This window comes from Sus scrofa, chromosome 18 (assembly GCF_000003025.6).
Source record: "Sus scrofa isolate TJ Tabasco breed Duroc chromosome 18, Sscrofa11.1, whole genome shotgun sequence".
NCBI lineage: Eukaryota > Metazoa > Chordata > Mammalia > Artiodactyla > Suidae > Sus > Sus scrofa.
The window spans coordinates 2,354,198-2,380,950 of record NC_010460.4 but is presented as its reverse complement, the minus strand read 5'-3'; the positions used below and the strand labels follow the sequence as shown (position 1 = coordinate 2,380,950).

The following is a 26,753-nucleotide window of genomic DNA, read 5'->3' as shown; positions in this document are numbered from 1 at the left end:
GCCCTAGAAGAGGCAAAAAGACAAAATAAATAAATAAATAAATACAATCGTCAAAATAAAATATCTGTGACCTATAGAAATAGCTCTTAGTTTGAGCTCAGGGTGTTGGGTCAGGCGTGAATATTTGAAAGAAGTCAGGGCAAGTGGACAAAGCTCTGCTGGCTCGGGGTGACCCGTCCCCAGAGGGCTGGAGGCTGGTGACTCCCCACTTGATTTCAGACAGCGAATGCCAGGAAATGAAAATAAATTCTGCTTTTATTTGTAATGGATGGTTGCGTTCCGTCCTTGGGGTCAGAGCAGGTGTGCCCCCCTACCCCCCGGCCTCCTTAACCTGGTGGCAGGTGAGGGCTGGACCCCCCCACCCAGGACCTGAGCCTGGGCCTCTTCTGTAACTAAATTCTCTTGCTGCAGTTGGAATATTTTCCTTCACTATCCTTCCATGAAGAGGCGACCAGCCAGGTCATATTTATCTTCATTTATCCTTTCATATATTTTGTCACTATGCCTTTACTGTTTTTTTTTTTTTTTTTCCTTTTCTAGGGCCACTTTCTGCAGCATACGGAGGTTCCCAGGCTAGGGGTCGAATTGGAGCTGTAGCTGCCGGCCTACACCACAGACAGAACAACACAGGATCCAAGCCGTGTCTCTGACCTACACCACAGCTCATGGCAACGCCGGATCGTTAACCCACTGAACAAGGCCAGGGATCGAACCCGCAACCTCGTGGTTCCTAGTCGGATTCGTTCACCATGGCACCACCACGGGAACTCCTGTGCCTTTACTTCTTGAACTGGCTGTTCTGCCGACAGAAAGTTCCAGACTGCTGGAGGGAGGCTTTGCCTGACCTTTCGTCCTGTGGCGGGGGGGGTCCTTTCCTAGACCCTCATTCCTCGGAGGGCCGAGGCTGATGACAGCAGGAAGACGGCTTTTGTTCGCGTGCATTCCAGGCTTCAGCAGAAATATCCAGTTTCTTCGTTTTTGTTTTCTGGACGAACAGAACTCTGCCCGGCTCTCTGCTCAGCTCTGTGGCTCTCCGGGCTTCTCCAGTTCATGTTTCTGGTCCCCTTTTTTCTGCCTTAGGAGTCCCCTTCAGGTTCATGTCTATGGGTGGCTTGGCTGTGAGGCAGAGAACTAGTGGTTAAGCCCCTGTGCACGGAAGAGGTCATAGAATCATTAAGACCCTAGAAGCGGCCTCGGCTCTGAGACCAGGGTGGGCCCTCCGCCCCCGTCCCAGCCTCCCCGAGCTGGTCCTCGGACAGGCAGCCCTGCTGGGATTCCTCCCCTGGCTGAAAACACACTTGCCTTGCCTTGCAGCAGCAGCAGCAGCAGAGCCCACAGCTGGACAGCGCTGCTTCCCTGCACCTGCCTCCTGCCCTTCCTCAGCCTCTCACCAACGAATGGAAGACCTGCCTGAGAGCGGCTGGCACCTGCTCTGCCAGCTTGGAAGGACCCCTCTCCCAGGGACCGGAGGCTGGTGACGCCACATTTGATTTTGGCCAGTGAATGCCCGGAAATGAACTAAATTCTGTTTGTAGTTGTGACGGGTGTTAAATGAAAGGAAGCATGACACCTTCCATGAGGGTCTGGAAAAGTGCCTGTCCAGTCTCAACTTTTGAAAGCCGCTTTCCATCTATTATCTCTGTGTCCATCCAGCCACCTATCCTTCTCTCCCTCCATCTCTGTCCACCCACCCGTCTATCCACCCACCTATCGATCCATCCATCCATTTATCTGCCCATCATTATAGCCATCCATCCATCCATCCATCCGTCTGTTATATATCTGTTATATGTATGTATTTATGTATGTGTCTGTCTAGACATCAGCTTTATCATCTATCCATCCAACTACTTATCATCTAACCATCTATTGTGTTTCATCATCTATCTGCTATCTATCTATCCATCTCTCTCTCATCCATCCATCCATCCATCACCTATCTATTCATGTATTCTTCTCTATCACTCTATCCATTAATCTATCCATTGATCATATCTATCCATCCATTTATCTATATCTGTATCCATCTATCTATCCCTCTATCATATCTATTTCTCTATGTATCCATCCATCCATTCATCTATCATCTATCTATTCATCTACCAGTCAATCATTTATTTATCTATCTACCTAATTCTTCTAGAACTCTCTCTGCCTTTCTCTCCATATACATATATATTGGGGCATGGGGAGGAATTGTGGCTAAAAAGCAGAAGACATGAGGAAGCACCCCCACCTTGCATGCATCCCTGTCTCACCTGGTGAGTTCAGCAGCCCCCTCTCCTGGCATCAGACTTGAGGTAGGACTATTCGTGTCTGTAAGACAAAAGTGACCAACACCAAACACCCCCTAAAATGGGGGCCCATTAGAGCTGGATGAACCTAGTTCAAGCCCTGTTTTCTGAGATCAGGGCACCGTGGTCCTGCTCACCACGTGGTCGGGCCCTTACCTGGACAGGGAGCGCGCAGCCTCCGCGCCCCACACCTGCACCTGTTCCCCTGCAGCACACTGCCTCTTCTCCTCCAGACAAATCACGGTTTAACAACAAGGCCCTGCTGTGCCGCACAGGGAACTATAAAGAATATAAAAAAGAACGTGTGTGTGAATCACAGAATCTCTCTGCTGTGCAGCAAAAATAAAATGATCACACTATCATCATCAACTACCTTTCAATTAAAAAGTTCACAATCTCATTTGCATCTGGTAGAGTAAGGGGTAGAGTCTCCAGGAGGGGTTCGCCCCTGGGGGAGGGACCCTCTGGCTTGGGAACCGATAGCAGTTTAGAGCCAGGCCTCGCTCAGCTTTGGGGACCCAAGGGTGAGTTGGGGCTCTACTGGGGCTTCGTTTTCCAGGCCTCTGTTGATGGTGTTGTTCCCTCATGCAGGTTGAGAAGGAGCATCTGGCTGTGGGTAGCAGTTTTCTCGAAGCCGGCAGCTGGCCTGTGTCCTGGACTGAGACGCCCAGCTTTGAAGCCATCACGCAGCTTCTGCCAGCGAACCACCTCCATTCTCCGGGCAGTGGCCTCCTCTCTCAAGTGCAGATTTCCGAGAACTGTCGATGCCTCCAAGCGAAGGCGGCACTTGGGGCGGGGCGGGGGGGGGCGCGGGTGTCTAGAGATGGGCTTGTCCTCAGGCAGAGGCAGGGTGTCTTCTTAAACCTGATCCTGCGGCCTCATCCCCAAGGTGTCTATGCAGCTCCTGACGCTTATTTGAAACGAAGGAGACATTCTACACATTTAAATTTCCCTGGACTATCCCAGGCTATAATTCTCTGTGACTGACACAGGGATCTATACCCCTGAGCAAAAATAGAGCAGGTGGATTCTGCCCCAGCGGCTCTTCCATCGCCTGTCGGAGCGCCCTCCATCCTGGAAGCGCAGTAGGTCTGAGTGGCGCGGAGACGCCCGTGTGTGTCTGCAGCAGGGGTGGGAGGCGAAGAGTGTTTGGAGGATGAATCTGCTGTTGTGGGAGCTTTGGGTACCGGGTGCGGCTTGCTGAGGGCAGAGGTGCCCTTGACTCTGCCCCAAGCCTGCATCGCTCCTCCTTTGGGGTTGTCTGGTGGACCCTGACTTCCTTATACTCCTGCCTCACGCAGGGCAGGCTGGACCGGGGCGTGGTACCCAGCATCCTCACTGGGTAAACAGGCACCTGCCTGGACTCCCCTCCCTCCCTCCGTCCTCACCGTCCCACGGGATCTCGAGACCTTGACACTCAGGACGACCCTCCCCCACCTCGTACCTGGGGGTTGGAGTGTGACCTTGGCTCCTCCCAGAGCAGGTGCCCGCCTGTGCCATCTCAGGAGGTCAAGGCATCCTGCCTGCAGTGCATGGTGCTGTTTTCACTGGCATTTCATCATTACTTAGGCCCCTCAAGACTTGTATGCTCTCCACCTGTTTATTTTCAAGGAGGTGGCATGCAAGAAAATAAAATCCCCGTGTGAGCCCTAAGGTTGAGTAAGTCTGACTTGTGGCTTCCAAAGGGTGGAGGGGAGACACAGAGCCGAGCGGCTGGGGCTCATCAGGGGCTGCGTTGCACCAACGTCCCCCTTAGGTGATCTTTCAACAGGTCTGGGGCTGGGTGTGACGTCCTCTTCCCAGGAATGGAGAAACCAAGTCTCCTCCAGAGCTTACAGGAACTGTTTTCTGGATTTGAGGAGCCCTCCCAGGTCTGAAGCCTGCTGAGCCTATGGACACACACGTGTGCCTACACGTGGACATGAAGAGTCTAGAAGGAAAACCATGTGCACCCCTTCCTGCGCTAACTCGCTGCCTTGTCCCTCCTTCTCGACACCTCCCAAACCCCCTCACCCCAAGCTCTGGTCGTCCCTGAGCCCTCCGGCTGGCTTGGGCTCTGATACCCTCCGTGCTGGTTGATGGCTGTCAACCCACTAACGGAGAAGAGTGAGGCCCGTGAGTGGAGGAAGGAAAGGTACAGTATTGATCCCGGAATTTGCTACATCTGACGTGTCGCACGTGCCAGCATCCACTTGAAACTGTTTGGGAAGACTCCCCTCTTGGCCTCTGTAGGGCCACGTCTGGGTCAAGGGGAGGATGCTCCGTGTTAGACCCCGAGCTCTTCGGCGGAAGGTGTGGCCTATTAGGGTTGTATTTGTTAGTGGAAGCTGTGCTTTTTATTCCATTTCTTCCCCCCCCCCGTGAATATGTCAGTAGAACTGCATATAATGAGGGGACAAGCTACTCTACTCTCTGGGTGGTTTAGTAATTGGCCCCTTGGGAGTTCCCGAGTGGCCCAGAGGGTTAAAGATCCAGCAGTGTCACTGCAGCAGCAGCCCGGGTCATTGCCGTGGTGCAGGTTCCATTCCTGCCTCAGAAACTTCCACCTGCCACAAGTGTGGGAAAAAAAAAAAAAAAAAGGCTCCAGTGTAGGAATCACTGAATAAAAAGCATTTTTATGAGTTCCTGTGGTGGTGTGGTGATAATGAACCCGACTAGGATCCATGAGGACACGGGTTCTTTTTTTTTTTTTTTTTTTTTGTCTTTTTGTCTTTTTTGTTGTTGTTGTTGCTATTTCTTGGGCCGCTCCTGCGGCATATGGAGGTTCCCAGGCTAGGGGTTGAATCGGAGCTGTAGCCACCGGCCTATGCCAGAGCCACAGCAACATGGGATCCGAGCCGCGTCTGCAACCTACACCACAGCTCACGGCAACGCCGGATCGTTAACCCACTGAGCAAGGGCAGGGACCGAACCCGCAACCTCATGGTTCCTAGTCGGATTCGTTAACCACCGCGCCACGACGGGAACTCCAGGACGCGGGTTCTATCCCTGGCCTCGCTCGGTGGGTTAAGCATCCAGTGCTGCCATGAACTGTGGTGTAGGTTGCAGACACAGCTCGGATCTGGTGTGGCTGTGGTGTAGGCTGGAAGCTACAGTTCCGATTCGACCCCTAGGCTGAGAACCTCCACATGCCATGGGAGCGGCCCTAAAAATGACAAAGCCAAACCAAAACAAAAAAAGCATTTTTACAACTTTCATGCAATTAGTCTTTTCTCGCTTGTTCAAAGTGGTTTGAGTTAATAAAAACGAAAACATTTAAATGTATACCATGAAGTCTTCCGGTGGTAGAGGCGAGAATTTCCAAGGATAAGTATACCTACCAAAGAGAGAAGTTGCTCCAATAAGGCAAGGTTCTCTCAAAACCAGTAGAGCAGTTACGAGGGAGAACACAGTACGATGAACCTTTAGCTATAAGGACTTTAAGCAGGAATGGAAAATCCTTGGAAACAACAGATATGTGGGTACCACCCATTGGTCACCTGCCTTCATCCTAACGGATGATTTGCAAAATCCTTAACCTCTCATTTTCCATCTGCATGAGTCACAGGGAAATTTGCCATTTCTCAGAAATGAAATTTGTGAATTATACTATAGCTCAGCATGCTTAACAGCTACTCACAGCTTCAATTTTTTTGGATGATACCAAAGTAGAATCAATCAATTAAGGAAAATCCTGACTCATTCCAAAAAGGATTTGGGGCCGCTGAAATGAAAGGTACATCATGAAAGACCAGTGCTGAGATTAAGAGAATACAAGACAAAGGGAAAGGGAAGTCAGTAGTGGCACCAACACACAAAAAATACCATGACGTCCTGCACAGCTGTTCAAAGTGAGTGAAAAAACAGGGCCCATTGTTTCTTATTAAAGCAAAGAGGGTGTGGCCAATTATGGAGTCACGATATTCAAAACTTAAAATACAAAGGTCAAATTAAATTCACCAACAACATCAGAAGTCTTCATGTCAATGATCTCCAAGAAAAGATGAAAATAATCTGTGCTAAATTAAGAAAAGAATGACTTTCATGAACCTAATTACAAGATAAATCACATCCATTTGAACTTAAGTCTGGCTTTCATGGTTATAGACTTCAGGAAACTGCTGGCTTGTAAATATCTTTCAAAACTAATACTGAAGCGATTGACACGGAGTATCTCTAAAAAGCCATCCAAGTTAACACCTTGAGGGCCCAACAGGTGGCTGAGTGCCCAAGATACACCAGCTCACCTTCACTTCCACACCTTCTGCAGACTCTCTAGAAGTGGCATTTCTACTTTTAAACATTCAAAGAAATAACGTTCAAGAAAACATGTCTTCCGTCTCAAGCTTCTAAACTACAGGTTATGGGGCTGCCCCTGGCCACCTGAGTGTTGACTGTGAAACCACAGGGACCTCTTAAAAAGTGAGTTCCTATTCTGGGGTCCCAGACATTGACCCTGAGGTAGGATTACAGATGTCATGTGTTTCTGGGGGCAGCTGTCTAGGACAGCCACCCTGGCCCCAGGTGGCTACTCAGTACATGCACTGTACTCCATCTGATTAGACTTGGGCTGTAAGAATAAGATGCCCACAGGAGCTCAAAGATTTATTACAAAAATAGCTAATGACAATTAATTTCCTTTCCTTTTTATTTATGGGTCTACTTGAAAACCTGAAGGATTTCCCACCCTGGTGAAGTGGGTTAGGAATCCAACTGCAGTGGCTTGGGTTGTAGTGGAGGCACAGGTTCGATCCCTGGTCTGGGGCAGTGAGTTAAAGGATCTGATGTTGCTGCAGCTGCAGCTTGGATTCAACCCCAGGGCCAGGAACTTCTATATGTTGCAGGTATGGCCATAAAAAAAAATCTGTCTTCTATTAGACAACACCGGTCCAGAGCTAAAGTCAGGGTCACACCTGGCTCTTCCGCCCAGAGTACAAAACTCCCAGCCTATGACTCTGGTGACTGGCATATCAATAGAGGACACACACACCTCACTCTAAATCTCCAACCCAGTGATGGTTATCATTATTAACATAATTTTAACAATTCCTCTTCTTCTGTGTGCCTTTAGTGTATGTTTAGTACATTTAAATAATTTGGATAAAGAGGCATATACTTTTTGTATCTTTGAAAAAATTAAATCATGAAATTCCATTTCCTCCTCCAATACTAGCTTTATTTTTTAAAATTGCTTTTCCTTTTTTTCTCCAATATTTAAAAGCAGTGTCTTCTGAAAAAATTTATTGGAGTATAGCTGACACACAATACTGTGTTAGTTTGAGGTGTTCAGTAAAGTGACTCTGTTATACATAGACATGTATCCATTCTTTTTCAGATTCTTTTCCCATAGAGGTTCTTTCAGAATATTGAGAAGATTTCCCTGTGCTGTCCAGGAGGTCCTTGTTACTTGCCAATTTGATTTACAATAAAAGCTAAAAATTTATATAAAATTATTAATGCTAGGATAGCATTCCAACCATGTAAATGCCATACTTTATTTACGTAGATTTCTATCATTTGACATTTAAATCATGTTGCATGAATCTAGTATAAATAATACTATGATCAACATCTTTCCACAGAAGCTTTTGTAGAGCTTAAATTTTTCCTTTAGTATAGATTCCTAACAACTGCATCGAGAGGTAAAACACTTTAAAGGCTCCTGATACATGTTGCCAAATGGCTTAGCAGAAGATTTTTATCCATCAGCAGTATCTGAGCATCTGTTTAATTGCTCTCATACCAGGGCTGAATACCTTGGTTTTTAAATAGCTTCCTTTGGATTAGAAAAATGACAAGTCATCAATGTTCAATTTTCATTTCTTTGATTGTTATTGAAATTGAATTTTTAAATATTTATCATATTTTTTCCATTTCTTTCTGATCTACTCTTTTTGTCCCTTTGTTTACTTTTCTGGTGGGATGTTGTATATTACTTACTAATATAAAAAGTCTGCATATATTAAAGTATTAATTATCTGTTACTATATGTAAATCTTTTGCCAGTTTGTCATTGAAAATTTTGTTTTATATTTGTTCTTTAAAAAATTTTTGGCCACACCCACAGAATGTGGAAATTTCTAGGCCAGGGGTCAAACCCCAGCCCCCAGAAAACTCCTGTTTTATATTTCTTATGTCTATAGATTATTTATAGTCATGTGTTAAGTGTCTGTTTGTCCTCTACTCTGGGTTTCCTTCCATCGATTTCATACAGAGCCTGGTTAAATACTCGTGTATGTTTTTCTATCTTGTTAAAGTTTTCACTTTTCACACTTGAATTTCACTTTCACTTTGTCTGACATTAATGTTGGTTTATGGCAGAAGGCAGTGGTGAGTTGCTAGAGGTTTAACCACTATCTCTTTGGGAGAAAAAGCCTTGAGTAGAAAAGGTTGCCAATTTCTATGGTGTAAATTCTCTCGTATGGCCCATTTCAAGCTGTCACTGAATTCAGAGAAGGGAAAGGCTGTGTACTGTTAGCTCAGCCTCCAGCACAGCACTGGATAAATAAGAATTTCCTCCAAAAGGTGAATTTTCCCAGTCTCTTTATTGACTACATATCCCCTCCCCTTTTACTGTAGGATGTATTTTAACATATTTCCTGGAGTGATTTAGTTCCATTTATTCCACACCTTGGATATACTGGTAGCTCAGTTAGTCATTGTTGAGTGAATGACCCATCTGTTGATCTGTCTTTGGATTTGATATTATAGGTATTTTGTTCCATTAATGTTCACTCAAGAGATTTTTGGTGGGATTAGCCTCCCAACCACATGAGTCACCATAACAAGTTTTTGAAATATTTTTGTTACTATTGCTTCAATATATTTATTTACTTATTTTTCTCTTGTTTTTCTCTTTTTTCTTTTTCTTTCTTTTTTAGGGATGCTCCTGTGGCATATGGAAGTTCCCAGGCTAGGAGTCGAATCAGAGCTGCAGCTGCTAGCCTACACCACAGCCACAGCCACACTGGATCCTTAACCCACTGAGCGAGGCCAGGGATCAAATCTACATTCTCATGGATACTAGTTGGGTTTTAACCCATGGAGCCACAACAGGAACTCTGAGAATATATGTTTCTTATTGAGGCGGGGGGTGGGGGGAGATGGAGCGGGGGTTTGGGATTGGCATGTGCACACTGAGGTACATGGAATGACTGGCCAACAGGCACCTGCTGTATAGCCCAGAGAACTCTACCCAATATTCTGTGATGACCCACGTGGGGAAAGAATCTGAGAAAGAATGGATGTGTGTACATGTATAACAGAATCACTGTTGCACAGCAGAAATGACCACAACATTGTAAATCAATGAAACTTTAAAATATGAAAAAAAAAAATTGAGGCTTGGTCAAAACGTAGCTTCTCTCAAGATAAGACCAGGCTTTCCAAGGCAGCATCTATGAACGTCAGTCAGTGCTGCATGCATTCTTTTGACGCCCTTGTTGTAAGGGCCGTGAAGCAGGGTATTAGAATGTTTACAGGGCCTGTGTGGGGCCACGTGGTTTTTGGCATTCCTAAGTCCCATCTTCCATCACAGCGCATCCGGTGCGTCTCACGGGCTCATCCTGTCTGTCCCCCCAAAATGACATACACACTTGCCACGGCGAAAGAGCTTCAAGAAAAGTGTTCCAGTGACAAAATCGTACACACGCTCATAAATAAGTCAATGAGAAATTTAATTACTCAATTAAACAGCTCAGTGGAGCCTAGGAGGACTTTTAAAGTGCATTGGGATTGCTCCTATGTATGCCTTAATTTCCTATCCATTTCGCATTTTCTTCACATTGGCCGTCATAAAAAGAGACGATAATGGGAAGGAGTGATCCCGGTGGAAGGTACAAACATAAACTACGAGAGCGAAGGTGGGCAACGTTTCCAAATTCCAAACCCTCTCGTTATGTCCCCAAGTAAATCAGAGCCCTGAAGTCACAGCCACGAAGCATCTCAACACCCAAACATAGAGGCGATGAAGGGGACAGCAGAAGAGGAAGGAAGAGAATGTTCTCAGCCAAGACACAGAAGAGGCAGAAGATGAAAGCCACGTAAAGAAAAACAATTTGTGCCCCCACGGGGCGATGTGTGAGCATTGCTGCCTCGACCTTCTTAGAAGAAGAGGCAGCCCCAAGGCACGTGACCGGAAGTTGGAGGAGAAGCTGCTGCAGAATAAAGATGCCAACGATTCCCCTGAGAACGGATAAGCAATGGGGTCCTGCTGGGCAGCACCAGGAACTTGATCAGGTCTCCTGGGGTAGAACAGGATGGAAGACCGTGTGAGAAAGGGAATGTAAGTACATATATGACTGGGTCACGGTGCCGTACAGCAGAAATGGACACAACCCAGTAGACCCACTCTCTGTAGCGTGTTTTTTAAGATACAAGAATAAAGCAGAAAACCTCAGGCTGTTTGTACCTTTTGGGGTGTCTGTTGCATTGGTTGACGTCTGATAGCTTGTCATTGACTGTGACGTTCTCCTTCTAAATCAAGATTCCCATCCTTTGAGTTTCATGTCTGTAGCATTTTTTTTTAAAGGATGCCCCAGTCTCCATAAGCCTTGGGCCACGTAAAGCTCAGGTCTTTCCCGCTAAGAGGCGCGAACGCTTGTAAACACTTTCCTGCTTCTTACTTCACTTACGGAGGATGCTCTCTGCCATCACAGAGCCCGAGGCCAGCTCCGGTGTCCCCATTTGGCTTCCTGTCCAGCCCGTCCTTCTGCTGCCTGACGGCCCCACCCTCCTCTGTACTCACGTCCCTCGGGCTCTCGTCCGGGAGGCTGGACCGGAGGAGGCCGGGAAGAGGAGCGACAGATGGGCTTTAAGACCATGCAAACCGTCCCCTTTCATCCGTCGTTCAGCCCTTTCGTGTCCTTCGTTAGCTCTTTGCTTCTGGTACCACACCTCGAGTTGCCCTCCAGGCTACATCAATCGCGTCCCACGGTCCAGCACCCAGTGTCTGAGGCACCACATTGTTTTTGACTCTGGGAATTCAGAATCCCTGAAGGGGAGTGGGGGAGAGACGGGGTCCATGACGGCCCTCCGCCCAGGCTTAGCTCCTGGGCATCGCAGCAGAGGCTCAGAGGGTCCATCCTCTTCCTCCTGGAATCCAAGTCCTCGGGTCATCACACACCAACGGCCAGAACCCCCACCTCGCCTTCCCCATCCCCAAGTCCACTTTATTGCCACTTTCATCCCCTTTCTAGGCTCCGTTCAAAGGAAATGCTGCCTGCGGGCAGGACGCGGTCACATGCCTGTGGCCACACGCCAAGGGGCAGCTGGCTCACAGCCCAGGACTGGGCAGGCAGCCCTTCCCACTCTGTCCCTTGGGGCCATCCCTCCATCAGGGGCCTGATAGACGACCCCACACGGATAACTGAGAGGGCCCATCACCTGCCACCAAGACTGCATTTATTATTATTATTTTTTTAAATAGTTGTTTCCCCAATACATTTTTTTCCCTACTGTACAGCATGGTGTCCAGTTACACATACATGTATAGATTCTTTTTTCTCACATTATCATCCTCCTTCTTAAGTGACTAGCCATAGTTCCCAGGGCTACACAGCAGGATCTCATTGCTTGTCCGTTCCAAAGGCAATAGTTTGCATCTCTTAACCCCAAACTCCCCAACCACCCCACTCCTTCCCCCTCCCCCTTGGCAACCACAAGTCTACTCTGCAAGTCCATAATTTTCTTTTCTGTGGAAAGGTTCATGTGTGCCTTATATTAGATTCCAGACAGAAGTGACATCATGTGGCATTTGTCTTTCTCTTTCTGACTTACTTCACTCAGGATGAGCATCTCTAGTTCCATCCATGTTGCTGCAAATGGCATTGCTGCATTCTTTTTTATGGCTGAGTAGTATTCCATTGTGTTCCATATCTTCCTAATCCAATGTATTCCACATCTTCCTAATCCAATCGTCTGTGGATGGACATTTGAGTTGTTTCCACGTAAGACTGCACTGAAATAGCCACCTCATATGAAAACTTGAGGACTGGGGAGGAAGGCAGACACTCAAGGCCCATGTTCTGATGTTGGAAAGAGGCAGAGGCACAGAGCGGAGTGGCTGCTGAGGCTGTGGGGAAAGAGGGGGCGACCGCTCAGGGCGACAGTGTTTCTTTCAGGAGGGATGATGGGTCCTAAAACTGCTTGGGGTGAAGGCTGCAGGACTGTGACTATGCCAAGGCCACTGAAATGTCCCCGTGAAATGCAGAAACTGTGTGGTAGGTGGGTGATGTCTCAGTAAAGCTATTTTTATAAAAGCAACCTTGGCACCAACGAGGCTCTGAGCAGAGTGACAAGAACCAGCAAAATATGCCCACTGGGGCCGGGGACTCAGGCGTCTGCAGGTGGGAGGAGCCAAAGCAAGGCCGTTCTGCCCTCCCTCTGCGAAGCCCCCCAGGGGCCTGAGGTCCCTGCTGCCACGGCGCTGTGTTGAGGGGCCCCTCCATCTAAGCTCCCTTCCTAAGTCAGACGAGTGGTGGGAGAGACCAGGGCCGGGGCTGTCACCGTCACCCCCGAGCGGGCGTGCTCTCTAGCCCCCCATCCAGGGTGTCCTCCCCTCACTCTGGAGCCGCAGAGCTGAGCATGTTGTGTGTGTTGGGGGCTCCCCAAGGCGGCCTTCAAGCAGCCCTGCCACAGGTGTGTGTTCCCCTGATAGCTTCCTGTCCAGGGCCTCTGTCCATGTCTGTCCACGCGGGACACATGGAAGGAGAGGGCGGGCGGATGGACAGACGGGACGGGATGAGTCTGTCTGTCGGCAATGACCTTCAACATCCGCAGAAGACAGGGGTCGGGGGCAGGGCGCGGGGGGCTGAGGACAGTCCTGCCTCGCGGACTGGGGGCTGCGTCCCACGTGTGACTCCGAGGGCATGGCCTCAAGCGAGGCCAGTGGCTGCAAATGGGCCCTCCCTCCTGGCCACACTCACTGCAAACAGTGGAACAAGCCAAGTTGCCTTGCTCCGGTGAGCCGGGCCTTGAAAAGAGCCCCCCACAAGCAGCCCCCCTACTACGGGCCTTTGAAATCATCACCGCTCTGTGCAAACACCCTTTGAAGCCACGTCTTGTACCTGGCGTGTCTCTAAATTCACGGCTGTTTTGGCTTCTCCGTCGCTGCTGGCCAGGAATCGCTCCCTTGACAAAGAAGTAGCTTCTTGCCATGGCCCCCCTGGACACAGACCCTGTGCAAACCAAGCAGCGGAAGTCCGGGAGCCACGCTCCCACCCCCATGGGTCCCTCTGCCTGGAGCGCTCTTGTTGTGTCTCTGAAACGCAGCAACGTCTCCTTTAAAACTGCCCACATGGCTAAAATACAGCCAAACCCAATCTGTTCAGCAGGAGCGCTTTGCCAGGACCGGGTGTCCCCAATAAGCGCTCAGGAACTACCTGCACTTTCCGGGGCTCCTCTGTCCCTTTGACTCTGCCCAGGGTTAAAAGCAGGCCTGATGTGGGGGCAAAATGGAGAATTCCGTTTTCTTACGAGGGGCCTTCCCTGCCCCTCTGTGATGCTTCTTTTTTTTCTTTTTTTGTCTTTTTGCCATTTCTTGGGCCATTCCCGCAGCATAGGCAGATTCCCAGGCTAGGGGTCTAATCAGAGCCATAGCCATCGGCCTACGCCAGAGCCACAGCAACGCAGGATCTGAGCCGCATCTGCAACCTATGCCACAGCTCACGGCAACGCCGGATCCTGAACCCACGGAGCAAGGCCAGGGATTGAACCCGCAACCTCATGTTCCTAGTCAGATTTGTTAACCACTGCGCCACGATGGGAACTCCTCCATGACGCTGAGTGAGGCCCAGTGTGTGTGTGTGAGTGGGGCAGCCCAGAGGGCACATAGGGTTACTGGGGCCACGGCCAGGAGACCTACGTTGGAAGTGGCTGCACTCCCAGCTTGTCCTTCATGCTGGCCACGGGTCGGGGCTGGGGTGGGGGTGGAAGCTGAGAAGCCCCGTCCTCAAGCGCTCCTGCGGTTTGCAGCTGGAGACAGAGGGCGAGGGGCCAGGGCTCCAGGGGAGCAGCGGCTGGAAGACCCAGGTCACCCCCAGATGAGGTGTTGGAGAAAGACGGCCGAGAGAGAAGGGGTCTTTGATGGAGACAGACGCTCGAGCTGAGATCTGCGTGGACCCTAGGGAGCCGCCTTTGCGAAGAGGCTTCCCGCCATTCAATTATTTATATTGCTTCTCTTCAGGGACAATCCCTGTGGGAGAACCTGCTGTGTCCGGTGACCCTGCTGCGTCCAGGAACCTGGCGTGTCCGGTGCCTCTCCAGACGTAGGGTCCATCCTCAGACACAGCAGGACACGCGTCCCTCGGGGCCTTGGTGTTTTATTGAACCCAGACACATAATTAAAATCTAAGTACAGGCGATGCCAGGTGGGGCTGTGGACAGACAGGGGACACAGGCCATGGGGTGCTGTGGGGGAGGGGCCGCTGCTCTCAGGGGTCAGCGTGCGACTGACCTTCTCAGACGTCGCGTGGAGGCCCACGGACCAGGAGGGGGAGAGGGGTGGGAACAAGGCCAGGTTCTCCTGTCCTCCCGTGACCCTGAGCTCTCGCCACGTCCCTTGGGCCTGCCCCCTTCCAAACCTCAAGGGGACAATCTGATTTTTATGTATAATCAGGTGAAAATAGCTGCTTCCACATTTTGAAGCAGGATGTCCACCGTTCCCCCCTCCCACAGGGCAGGTGCTGTAATGGGATGAGGGCCGTGGGGAGGGGTCGGGCCCTGAGCAGGTTTCAGAGACCCTGTGCTGCCTGGAGGAGCAGCTCCAGCATCAGACAGAGAGGGGTCTCCTGAGAGCCCCACCTCACACCATGTGGGCGGCTGCCTCTTTGCCTACGACCAAGACCGGTCCAGAAAGGCAAAAGACACCGTGAGACCTATTCTAGAATATTTGTTCCAGAAACGGTCTGTGGCATAATGCCACGCTTGCCCTTAAAATTCACATCCAGGAACGTTTCATCTTGCCCCTCCCTGGCAGGCTGGCACTGTGTTAAGAGGACCTGTTGTGGTTCTTTTCTTAGGATGAGTCAGGAAATTTCAGGCGTGGAGGGAACCCTGGGGAGGGCCCCCCTTTGTGGATGAAGAGGCTGAGCCCCTGTGGCCTTGGGGGTGCCAACTGGGAAAGGGACCGTGGCCAGGCTCTTTGGATTCCTCATTTCATTTGCTTCTGATTATAGCAATTTTAATCGGGGGGCACTCTATGTTTCTTTTGGGAAAAAGAAACTTCATGCCAACACCGTGCTGTTTTTTCACTGAATTATAGGGAAACGCCAGGACTTTTTAGAGCTCGGTGGCCTGGGAATGACAGGGTCTCTGTGCCGTCTAGGGGTCCAGCCATCTCCGCCACCCCACGGACAGGGAAACGGAGGCACAGAGACCTTAAGCATCGTGGGCTGGTTGTCAGAAGAGCTGGGATGGAGACTGAACCCCCTCCATCAGGGATTTCTGCTCTGCGACCTCCTGCCGGTTCTGCGGCCTCTTTCGGCCAAAGAGGGAGTCGGCGGTCAAGGGCGGAAGGCTGGAAACCTGTGTCTCGCTTTGTTGTGCACCTTGCGGCTTGATCTCTCCGAGCGAGTAGAATGAAAGGAAGACCCTGATGCCTTCAAGCATCACTTAATAGATGCCTGAGAGGCTCTGGTCTTAGCACAAAGCCCGGCTCCGCTGCAGACAACCACAAGAAAGGAGGGGCAGGCATTGCCCTGCCCTTAATTCTGCAGCAAACACAATAGTATTTTTTCAAGGATAATGTCGGGGTAGAGCATGAGACTGCTAATTTCTTTTGGGAGACACCTGAGGAAAAGAAGAATAGAGAAGAATTTATTTTGGCAACAATTCTTGATCTCCTTTTTACAGAGAAAGTTAAAGCCGTAATTCCCCCAGGTGCAAAGGCTGTCGCCTGGAGAAAAAAAAAACTTCCTGAAAAATATATTAAATCAGAGAAAAAGATAGGCAAAAGGAAAGGGGCCTGCAGCTGGATCTACCGGCTTTCGGCTTCCTTTTTTTGAATGAGATCTGAAAAGGAGATGGCTTTCGGAAGACACTTCAATGTCAAAAATCTAAACATTGCGTGAATGGCAAACACGTGGGCAGGAAGTGATCTTTCTGGTAGGCAGGGACCTAGAGATGGGACCAGACCTTTCCTTTTCAGGGAAGGAGTCCCAGGGAGGCTGGGCCGGGGGGCGGAGGGCTAGAGGCCTGGGCTCTGGTCTCAGCTGGGCCGCTTCCCCCTCTGGGACAGAGATTGGCGTGTCCTAAATTACCTTAGGCTCAGGATGTGCTACCTGGTAAATGGTGATGCTGGGGAAGGGGCTACCCTGGGGAGGCCGAGGATTCGGATAGAGCAGATGTGTCCTGCCTCCAGGAAGTCCTCCAGGACTTCGGATCCTGGTGCTTTGCCCTTGCCGCCATCCCCTGGATGTGCCCCCTTCGGGCCCCGTCCAACCCCATGAGCTGGAAGATGGCGTGGGATTTCCATTTAAGGTGAAACTTCTTCTGCAGTGAATCCGGCCTGCTTTGGATGCAGGGAGCAGGTGCCTTTGCCAATCGGGGAGATCCCGTGCCAGCTCAGGCCCAGACGGCAGGCACCTGCCAACCGGATGCTCCTTCTCCTCTCATCCAGGGGGCTGCCCCAGGCGGGCTTCCCCAAGGGCTCAGGTGCTGAGACTGGCTTCCACCCTAGGATTCTGCACGCCGGAACCAGAAAACGGACCTGTCCCATCTCCCTGCTTTATTTCTGACGTCTCTGACTTAAAGAACTCGGGTTTCCTCAGGTTTCTGGCGGCGCCCTTGACCCATGTTCACACTGCAGGCCCTCTGTCTCCCCACCCTCTCCCTCCATGGTCCCTGGTGCTGTCACACAAGCCTAAAGACAGGCTCCAGCTACCTCAGCACTTGTCAGGGACAAGATGGGTCAGCTTGGGACATCGCTGGCCGGGAGGCTCATGCCAGGCCACCTTGGATGGGATTTTTGGTTATTCAGTGACCCAGAAATGAGGTGCCTGGACCCAGTGTCCTATGTGCCACGTGAGTTTTGGAGAATTTCAGAGAATTTTCATTTCAAATGGTGAGCTAGGCATTAGAGCCGCGAAGTAGCAATGTCCTATTTTCAGACAAATAAACCAGAATTTACATGGATGAGTCCCCTGTTCAGTTGAGTTTTCTGTCGAGGCTGCCGAAGACCAGGAGGGAGGGAGGGTGTTGGGAGAAGACCCAGGGGGCGAGTCTTCAATCCCAATGACTGACGGAGCCCACGGCAACTTGGGGACTCTGTTGGGTAAGGCGAGGGAAGGGGAGGGACCGCTGTGATCCCGTGCTCCTGACTCCCCCACGTCCCCCCCAACAGCTAACAAGTTTGTATCGCCAGCTCGATATTACTACAGGTCTGCTTTGGAAGGATCTAGCAAGAATCACTGACCCAGCCCCTACCACCAGGACAGGAGCAATGACCGAGAGAAAAACAATGACTCGAAAAGCACTTCGAAAATTCTAAAGAGCAAAGTTTCATGCCGGCAGGGCCTTCTAAGGACTTTTCTTGAGTAAGATGAGCCCTTGCAAGGTCCCCCACCAGCAGGCAGTGTGACCACTGGTGCTCTGTAGAAGGCCTCTAGGGCCACTGAGTCTTGCTCAGAGCAAGACAGGGGAGCCAGGCTCTAATTGGGGGGGGGGTGCAGCTCATGAATCATTTCTTGATTCACGATTAGAATGTTTACTGAGTGGAAATATTCCTGCTGCAAGTTTAGAAGCCAGAGGAGCAGCTCCTTACACTGGCCTTTACAGTTATTGCAAGTCACAGGGGCTGTGGCTTCGGGGGATCTTCTGAGAATAAAACATAGGCACGCTATGGGCACCCGCGTGCGACCAGCTCCAGGCTCAGCTTTCACTGCCCTGAGAACTGTCCCGTCATTATGCCAGCCAGAACCCTAGTGCCTGAAACCCGTGGATTTTTCTGCCTAAATTCTGCATTCCTTCTCCTGTGCTTCCCTGGACGGCTTCCCTGGACGGCTGCTCCAGCCAACTCCCAGGCCGGCCTTCCTTCGCCCACCCCTCCTGCCCATCCCCCTGTTCATCCTCCATAAAGCTGCTGGACGGCTCTTTCCTGCTGACACCGTAGGATGTCACTCCCTTCCTTCAAGATGCTTCAGTTGTCACCACCACCAAAGGATGGGGCCAGGACTCCAAGCCACAGAGAGCTCCTGTGCGCACACGAGCACGTTCTTCCTGGAGCTCCCTTTACCTCTGTGCTCCTGTGAGCTAGTTCTGCTCTTCTCAGACTCCGCCTGGCATGCACCGCCTCTGTCTCCTATTCCACCCATCACACCACCTTGCTAAGGCCCCCTCTTCCACTCACTCACATGCCCCGCAGATTCTCACTGGACCACGGCCATCTTGAAGGCAAGACCTCATTCACCAGCATCACCAGCAAAGCACAATGATGAATACGGGCCATGATGGTGAGCTGGGAGGCAGGTGGCCACGTATTCTGAGTTCTTCACAGCACTGAGTGGTCCTGGCCACAGAAGCAGGAGGGGAAGGGCTGTGCGTCAATTCCTGGCCAAGGAAGTGAAAGCCCGAGAACCCCCTGCCCTCTCTCCTCTAATCCGGTGAGTGTGGGTCCTTGGGGTGGCGTGGCCCCTCCCTGGTGTGATGGGGCCGGGATCCGAGCCGGAGGCTGCAGGCTGCTTTGCGGAAGGCTCCCTCCTTTTCTAGGAGGCCTGCATATGCAGGGACCGGTCCCATGTGCATAACTCTTACCTTTCAGCCAAATGGATTGAGTGAGAAGCCCAAACAGGCTGTTTACAAGCACATACAATGAAGGGACAGAAAAGGACTCAAAAGATGAATTGTGTGCATGTGTGCAGAAGAGACTAGATCATAGAATTATCGCGCACTACAAACTACGAAGAGAAATATTAAAAGGACAAAGACAATGATTTTATACTATAATGGGTTCCATTCACAGCAAAGACATAATTAGGCATGGCTCCGCATTGAATTGAAGCCTTGTCTATAAATAGATAAATTAACGTTACCAATCAAGAGATGCTGACAGAAACAAAGCGTCATGGGAGACCTGGTCCGTGTCTCTACCTGCCTTTGGTAGATGAAGCAAATGTTAAAGATAGACATTTCATAAAGAAATGAAAGAATATTTAATATAGCAATGACTACTCTGGGGAAACCATAACTTTTTGAAATGTCCATGGAAAACTGGCCAACATGCCCCAAGGATCGTGCCATAAAGAAAATCTCAAAATGGCAAAAGCAGGATGTATGCACGTGGTGTTCTCAGCCCACACATGTGGACAAAAAAGCAAAGGAAGGAAGAAGAAAAGATTAAAATAGAATGGAATAGGAGTTCCCGTCGTGGCGCAGGGGTTCACGAATCCGACTAGGAACCATGAGGTTGTGGGTTCGGTCCCTGGCCTCGCTCAGTGGGTTAAGGATCTGGCGTGGCCGTGAGCTGTGGTGTAGGTCACAGACGCGGCTCGGATCCCGCGTGGCTGTGGCTGTGGCTGTGGTGTAGGCCGGCAGCCACAGCTCCGATTGGACCCCTAGCCTGGGAGCCTCCGTATGCCGCAGGAGCGGCCCTAGAAAAGGCAAAAAGAAAAAAAAATAATATAATGGAATAATGAAAGAAGGGGGTAGGAAGAGGGAAAGAAGTGAAAAGGAAGAAAGGAAAGAGCGGAAGGAAGGGTTGGAGGGAAGGAAGGAGGATGAAAGGAAAGAAGAGGCAAAGGAATCCTGGTGAGTCAAAGTGAGAATAAAGGAAAACTGCATTGACCAGCTGTACCCTGGGCCTGGCGCAGCTGACCCCTGAGCAACACAGGTTTAAATGGTGCAGGTCACCCGAATGTGGATTTTCTTCAATAAATGCCTACGACACCACATGATCGGGGGTTGGGTCAATCTGTGGCTATGGAACCATGGATATGGGGGCTGACAGGCATCCGCGGATTTCTGTATCCACAGGGGCTCCTGAACAAATCCCCTGTAGATCCCTAGGGAGGGTGTAATGTAGACTTTAATAAATCCATAAAGTGAGAGAGAACTTTAAATGCATGAAAATTAACTACAAAAAGTAGCACATGCTAAACCCTATATGCTACCTTTGCTTATCAAAATAGATGCAAAAATCTTAAGTAAAATATTAGCAAACATTACTTTAGCACTACATCAAAAGAATAACACATAAAGTCCAAGTTAACGTTTATTTTTTAATTTATTTAATTTTTTTTTTTTTTTTTTTTGCTTTTCAGGGCTGCAGCCACGGCATACGGAAGTTCCCAGGCTAGGGGTCACTCTGGAGCTACCGCTGCTGGCCCACACCACAGCCACAGCCACGGAGGATCTGAGCCACATCTGTGACCTACACCACAGCTCACAGCAATGCCAGATCCTTATTCTTCTGTGGGGGGTCAGGGGTTGAACCCGCATCCTCATGGATACCAGTTGAATTCGTTTCCATGCGCGCCACAGGAACCTCTGAAAGTTTAGTCTTATTGTGCAACATTGGTTGGTTCTATTTTAGGTACATGGTAATTAACTCAATATTCAGGTATTTCAAAAATGTGAATCATGAACTCAGTAGATGCTGAAAAAGCATCAGTTAAAAACATCCATTCCTGATTAAAATGAAAAGGAAACTCTCTTTGAAAACTGGGAATATATCTCTGACATCTGAAACGGATCTGTCTGAAAGCAGTATCTAATACCATAATTTAGAGTGAGATGTCTTATCCACTATAATAGCAAAAAAAACCCAATATAGAATTATAGATAATACAAAAATATAATACTAATAATGATAGAAATATGGTTGTGAGAGTAACTGTTATTGACAAGTCCTCTTCAAGTTCAAGACGAAGAAATAAAATAGGAAAATGAATCGAAGCGGTAAACATTGGAAAGCAAATGGGTTGAAATGTGTCACCCCAAAATTCGCACGCTGAAATCCTGACCCCCGTACCACAGAAGGTGAGCTCATTTGAAAACAGAGTCTTTGCAGATGCTCCAGTTAATATGAGGTCCTTCGGATGGACTCCAACCCAACATGACCGAGGTCCTTTTTCGAAGGGTCGACTCCGATGCAGAGTTAGACATGCGCAGAAGGAGCGCGCCAAGGAAAGAAGACGACAGACTCAGCGTGATGGTCTATAATCCAAGAAACACACAAGACTGTCTACAGCCCTCAAGAAGGCAGGAGGGGGGCCTGGAATACATGCTCCCTCCCGCCTTCAGAAGGAACTGGCCCTGCTGACAGCTAAATCTAGGGCTTCTAGCCCCCGTACGTGTGAGATGACACACTTCTGTTGTTTAAGCCACCCGTGCTGCACTAGCAAACTCTTACAGAAAGCAGAAAACGCACTGTCGTTACGTGTAAATAAACCAAATATTTTCCAAAACCTCAAAATTATCTATCAGCTAAAAACCTACTAGAACGAAGGAATGCGTTATGTGAGATGTCTAGCTATAAAAATAAGTATACAAAATGACAGCTTACATACAGGAGAGAAAGGACAAATTCGCAAATATACTAGGAAAAATATCCAATTTCCAAATGGCAAAAATGTACAATAAAAGCAAATGATCTAGTTGCTCTTCACTGAGGTGTGCGTGGAATGCATGACCTGGAGTGTTTTGCAGCAATTAGAATTCATAGGCAGCGACAAAAATAGATCTTAAAATACAATTCTATGGGAAATGAATAAGAAACTGAGTTAGACCTGTGGCAACATTTTATAGATTTAGAACACACACACACACACACACACACACACAATGAGACCATGTACTTTGAAAGGGATACAGGTAAAGAAGAAAGTACACCTTAGAATGGTTATTTCTTTGAGAATGGTGAATAGGGACGGAAGGACTAAACAAAACAAGACCTGGGTCCTGCAAAAACCAGTGATAATAATACACCATGGATCAGAGGATGTGATTCACTCAATTTTTGCTCCAGGGGGTGCAAACAATAACAACGTATTTAATTTTAAATGTATGCAGGCCAGTCAGGTCCTAATCATACAAACAGTTTGATATTATTGCTGAACCTTGACCAAAATGTTTCATTGGGAAGAAACAGTTGATGAAAACAGATAGGGTAGATCAAAGACCGAGCTGTCATCAAGGTGGCCTTGGCTGACGTGGGAGAAAGACTAAGGCTGCTCCGCCCGCCCCCCGCCCCCCCAGTACCACAAGATGTCCTAATCCCCCAAACATATGACTATGTCACCTTACAGGGCAGAGGGGATGCTGTGGGTGTGATTAAGGGTCTTGAGAGGAGATTATCCTGGGTTATCCGGTGGGTCCAAAGTAACCAAAAGGATTTTTCTAAGAAGGAGGCAAGAGTATTAGGGAGAAAGGAGATGTAATAATCGACGGAGAGCTGAGAGAGGTGGGGGCGGGGGGGGGAGAGAGAGAGGGGAGAGGGAGAGAGAGAGGGAGGTGGGAGAGAGAAAGAGAGATGAGGGGGGAGAGAGAGGGATGGAGAAGGGAGAGAAAGAGGGAGGGAGAGAGAGGAAGAGAGAGAGGGGGGCAGGGAGGGAGAAAGACAGGTGGGGAGGGGGAGAGAGAGGGATGGGGGGAGAGAGAGGGATGGGGGGGAGAGACGGATGGGGGAGAGAGGGAGAGTTAAAGATGCTGTGCTTTGGGCTTTGAAGATGGAGCCCGGTCTGGAGGCTGGACCAAGCCCAGAGCCTCCAGAAGTGCGGCTGCATCAGCAGCTGGATTGTAGGGTTTGTGATCCTCAGAACCACGAGACAACCGATGAGCGTTTGTTCCTTCACTTTAAAAGAGACTTAAAAGATGGAAAAAATTGGAGGTTGAAGAATGTACGGGGCAAAAGATGTTCTCATAGATGATGGATGAGACTGCCAGTTGGTATCATCTTTTCAGAAGATGGTTTGGTAAAATGTGTCGGAATTGAAAATTAGCCGAGCAAGTCCACTTCTGAGAGTTTATCTACAGGAGATGGCCAGAAAAGTGCACACGAAAATGTATGATCAACATTTTCCACATAGTATGAGATAGCCCCAAATTTGAAACAACCTAAAAGTCTAATAAAAATGTTAGTTATTTAGTACCCATTTAGACTAGAATAACAGGTAATAGCTGAAAATGAAGATACATGTCTACTTTCATTGGTATTGACAGAACGATCCATGATATATACTTTAGTAAGTAAAAGGCTACACAACAAAATACATACAATAAAGCCTTTGTACAAAATTCTAATTCACGTAAAATTCTCTGGAAAGATATTTATCAACGTGTTATTCGTAGTTTTCTCTGGTGATGTAATTTGGGACTATTTCAGTCTTCTTCCTCTTATTTTTCTGTACGATTCCTTTCTTTTTCTCGTATTTTCTTTCTTTTTCTTTTTGCAATAAACATGTCTCGTTTTTATGGTTGGTGAAAACAATAAAGATATTTTTCTTTGGGAAAAAGAAAACAAAACTGCTGAAGTCAATGAAACGTACGACAAAAGGTTGAGCCTTCATTTTTACACACATTATGAGTCATTAAGAGTCAAAAGACATAAAAAGATCATTTCCCCCCAAAGAAATACACGGTCAATAAAGATCTGAGAAAAGGCCGTCAACTTTATGAGCAATCAAATAAATGCTATAAGACAATGAATTTCCATTTTCTTCTACCCCCTATTGGTAAGGGCAAAAAAAAGAAGTGTCTTTTCATGGGTTTACAACAGCTAGCTATTTCTAAAAGTCAAATCTATTATTAAAAGATGATTTAATGTCAACACAGCTGCCCTTTAATCTTGAACTTCTTCAAATTAGCATTATTGCAGTTACCAGTTGTTTCCTAGCTAAGCACGGAGACGGCTCTCCTGAGCCTGGATGAGCAGCCTTGACCGGCAACCACAGACCTTAGCTAGGAAAGGGTTCGGGCAGTGTGCCATCCAAAAGGCCAAGATCTTGTCGGCTACTTGGATGGAATCCCACGGAGAGCTTTCTCAAGACTATTTTAATTTGATTAATTTCTCCAATTTATAAAGCTGGAAAGTTTTTTTTTTTTTTTTAAAGCACAATTGCATTATCTCACGGAGCCTTTATAGATGTGAACCACACTCTGCATTAAAATAGCCACAATTAAAGCAAACTAAATGTCTTTGTTGGTAGGGTCTCTGCTCTGCAGCCTTTAAAAAACGCTATCTAGATACTTCATCTTTAGCAGTGGGACAGAATGTTCTGTTCATTCGAATACATACATTTATCAAAGCAGAGATGAAACTCAGCTTCAAAAAGTGACCTTGCAGTTGAGAGTTGGGTTCTGGGCCAGCAGGAAAGAGAGAATATTATTGGAATGATGGGGGGGGCTTAATAGGAAGACACTGAAACAGATTTGCAAAAAGACGCTGTGATTTCAGGGCCATCCATATTCATCCGTGCATCCTAAAACGAATTCCTCTCCCTTTTTCGCTCTCTAATGCCTGAATTCCTCGACAAGGTGACCGAAGGCGTAACATATAGAGGCTCCAAACGGGGAAGAGGCTGCGTTAGGGTCATGGAGTGTATATTGTGACTGATAGCAGGCCTTTTCCAGAATGGAAGGGCCTGGGGCCGAAGGTCATTACCACGGGAAGAAAAGATCAAAGAGAACCCAGAAGAAATGGCAGACCAGCGCTCAAGTTCATTCTGGTGAGACAGTCGCCAGTACTACAAAATGAATGGTCCGTGTGTCTGACTATGTAGCCGGGTAGGGGCCACCACTGCTCACTTATCTATGTGAATACCCACAGATTATGCATCTATCTTCATCTTTGAGAACAAAGACGACTCTCTCGTGTAGAGAGCAGAAGTTCCATTTTAACAGAAACCCAATAATCCCAAGCAACGAATTAGCCAGATTTCTCCGTTTTTCTTGTACAATTCTGTACATAAAGGACAAATGTCGAGTTCCCGCTGTGGCACCACAGGATCAGAGGTGGCGTCTCGGCAGCACTGGGATGCGGGTTCAATCTCCAGCTCGGCACAGCAGGTTAAGGATCCAGCATTGCCACAGCTGTGGTGTAGGTTGAAGCTGCAGCTCGGATGGGATCCCTGGCCCGGGGAACTCCAGATGCTGCAGGGCAGCACTCCCCTCCCCCAAAAAAGAAAAAAAAAAAAGGACCAATGTCAAATATTGAAAGGCAAATGAGCAAACTAGTCCATATAAGAATTCTACAAAGTATCCTACGCAACACCTAAATCTTCCTTTTCGACATAGACAAATAGCCCGACTGGTCACCGGGTGAGATCGGAGACTTGGCGATGGGCTTAAGATTTCAGTTTCCTCCACCAGATCTTTTCACCAAGGGACAGAGACACATTTTAGAAAACATTCAACAAGACCTCTATCCCGAACCCCTTCCCCAAAGTCTTTTTGGCAAGAGCTCGGGTCATGAGCGGACAACAAATTTAAATTCTAAAGCAAATTCAGTGTGTTCACTTATATAAGGTTCCATTAGAGGCATATTTGAAAAACATAACTCAAGGAGTTCCTGTCGTGGTACAGTGGTTAACGAATCTGACTGGGAACCATGAGGTCGCAGGTTCGATTCCTGGCCTCGCTCAGTGGGTTGGGATCGATCCAGCATTGCCATGAGCTGTGGTGTGGGTCACAGACATGGCTTGGATCCCATGTTGCTGTGGCTGTGGCTGTGGCTGGCAGCTACAGCTCCAATTAGATTCCTAGCCTGGGAACCTCCATATGCCAGGGGAACTGCCCTAGAAAAGGCAAAAAGACAAAAAAGAAAAAGAAAAATATAACTCAACAACCCTCAGCTTCGGAAAACCATTAGGCCTCTCAGATTTCAAGATTTGGACATGACACCAAAAAAAAAAAAAAAAAAGAGAGAGAAGGAAATTAAAGTAAAATACAAAATGTGAATAGTCCTATAACTTTGAATTTAAAAAATACATTGAAGATGAAGAACTACTGAAAAACTAATCATCACTTTTGAACCCTTAAGATGGAGTTAAGATGCTGGGCCACAACTAGTGAGCTTGGCGAGGGCTCAATTCTGGATGGTGGATCCATCCAGCTTAGACAAGGTCAGAGGCAGGAAGGACCTCAGGACTCATCTACACGGGATCTGCAGGCTCATCCACAGGAAATCTAGAGGCCAGTGTAGACAGAACCTGCTTGAGATCTTGGCCTTCCATTTCTTGCTCCAGCAAGATGTTCTTTCTTCTGTGAGCCAGAACCCGTCACTCTCTAAGTGCCACTGCTGGTCCTAGGTCTGCTCACTCAGCACAGGTCCTGCCCTGACAGTGAGGCGGGCTGTCCTGTCTCCCTGCTCACTCCTCCGGGTGAGCATCTTCATCCGCTGCTGCCCACTGGCCTCCAAAGTGGTGCCCAGACCTGAGACGTATTCGTGCAGAACCATCTCTTGAGCTCAGAGAGGAGACAGACTGTGGCCCTCCCGCCCTCGTCCCAGACCAGCTCATCAGCCCATCAGCGAAGGGCCGCTGTGCGCCG

The 26,753-nt window shown here is 48.5% G+C and overlaps 1 long non-coding RNA gene across 1 annotated transcript; it reads right to left on the bottom strand.

Moving 5' to 3' along the window:
• LOC110257610 lies at positions 703-3,018 on the bottom strand. The gene is made up of 3 exons (XR_002340472.1): positions 2,451-3,018; positions 2,259-2,316; positions 703-1,116 (listed from the first exon to the last, which is right to left on the bottom strand). It is a non-coding gene; the product is annotated as an uncharacterized LOC110257610 (long non-coding RNA).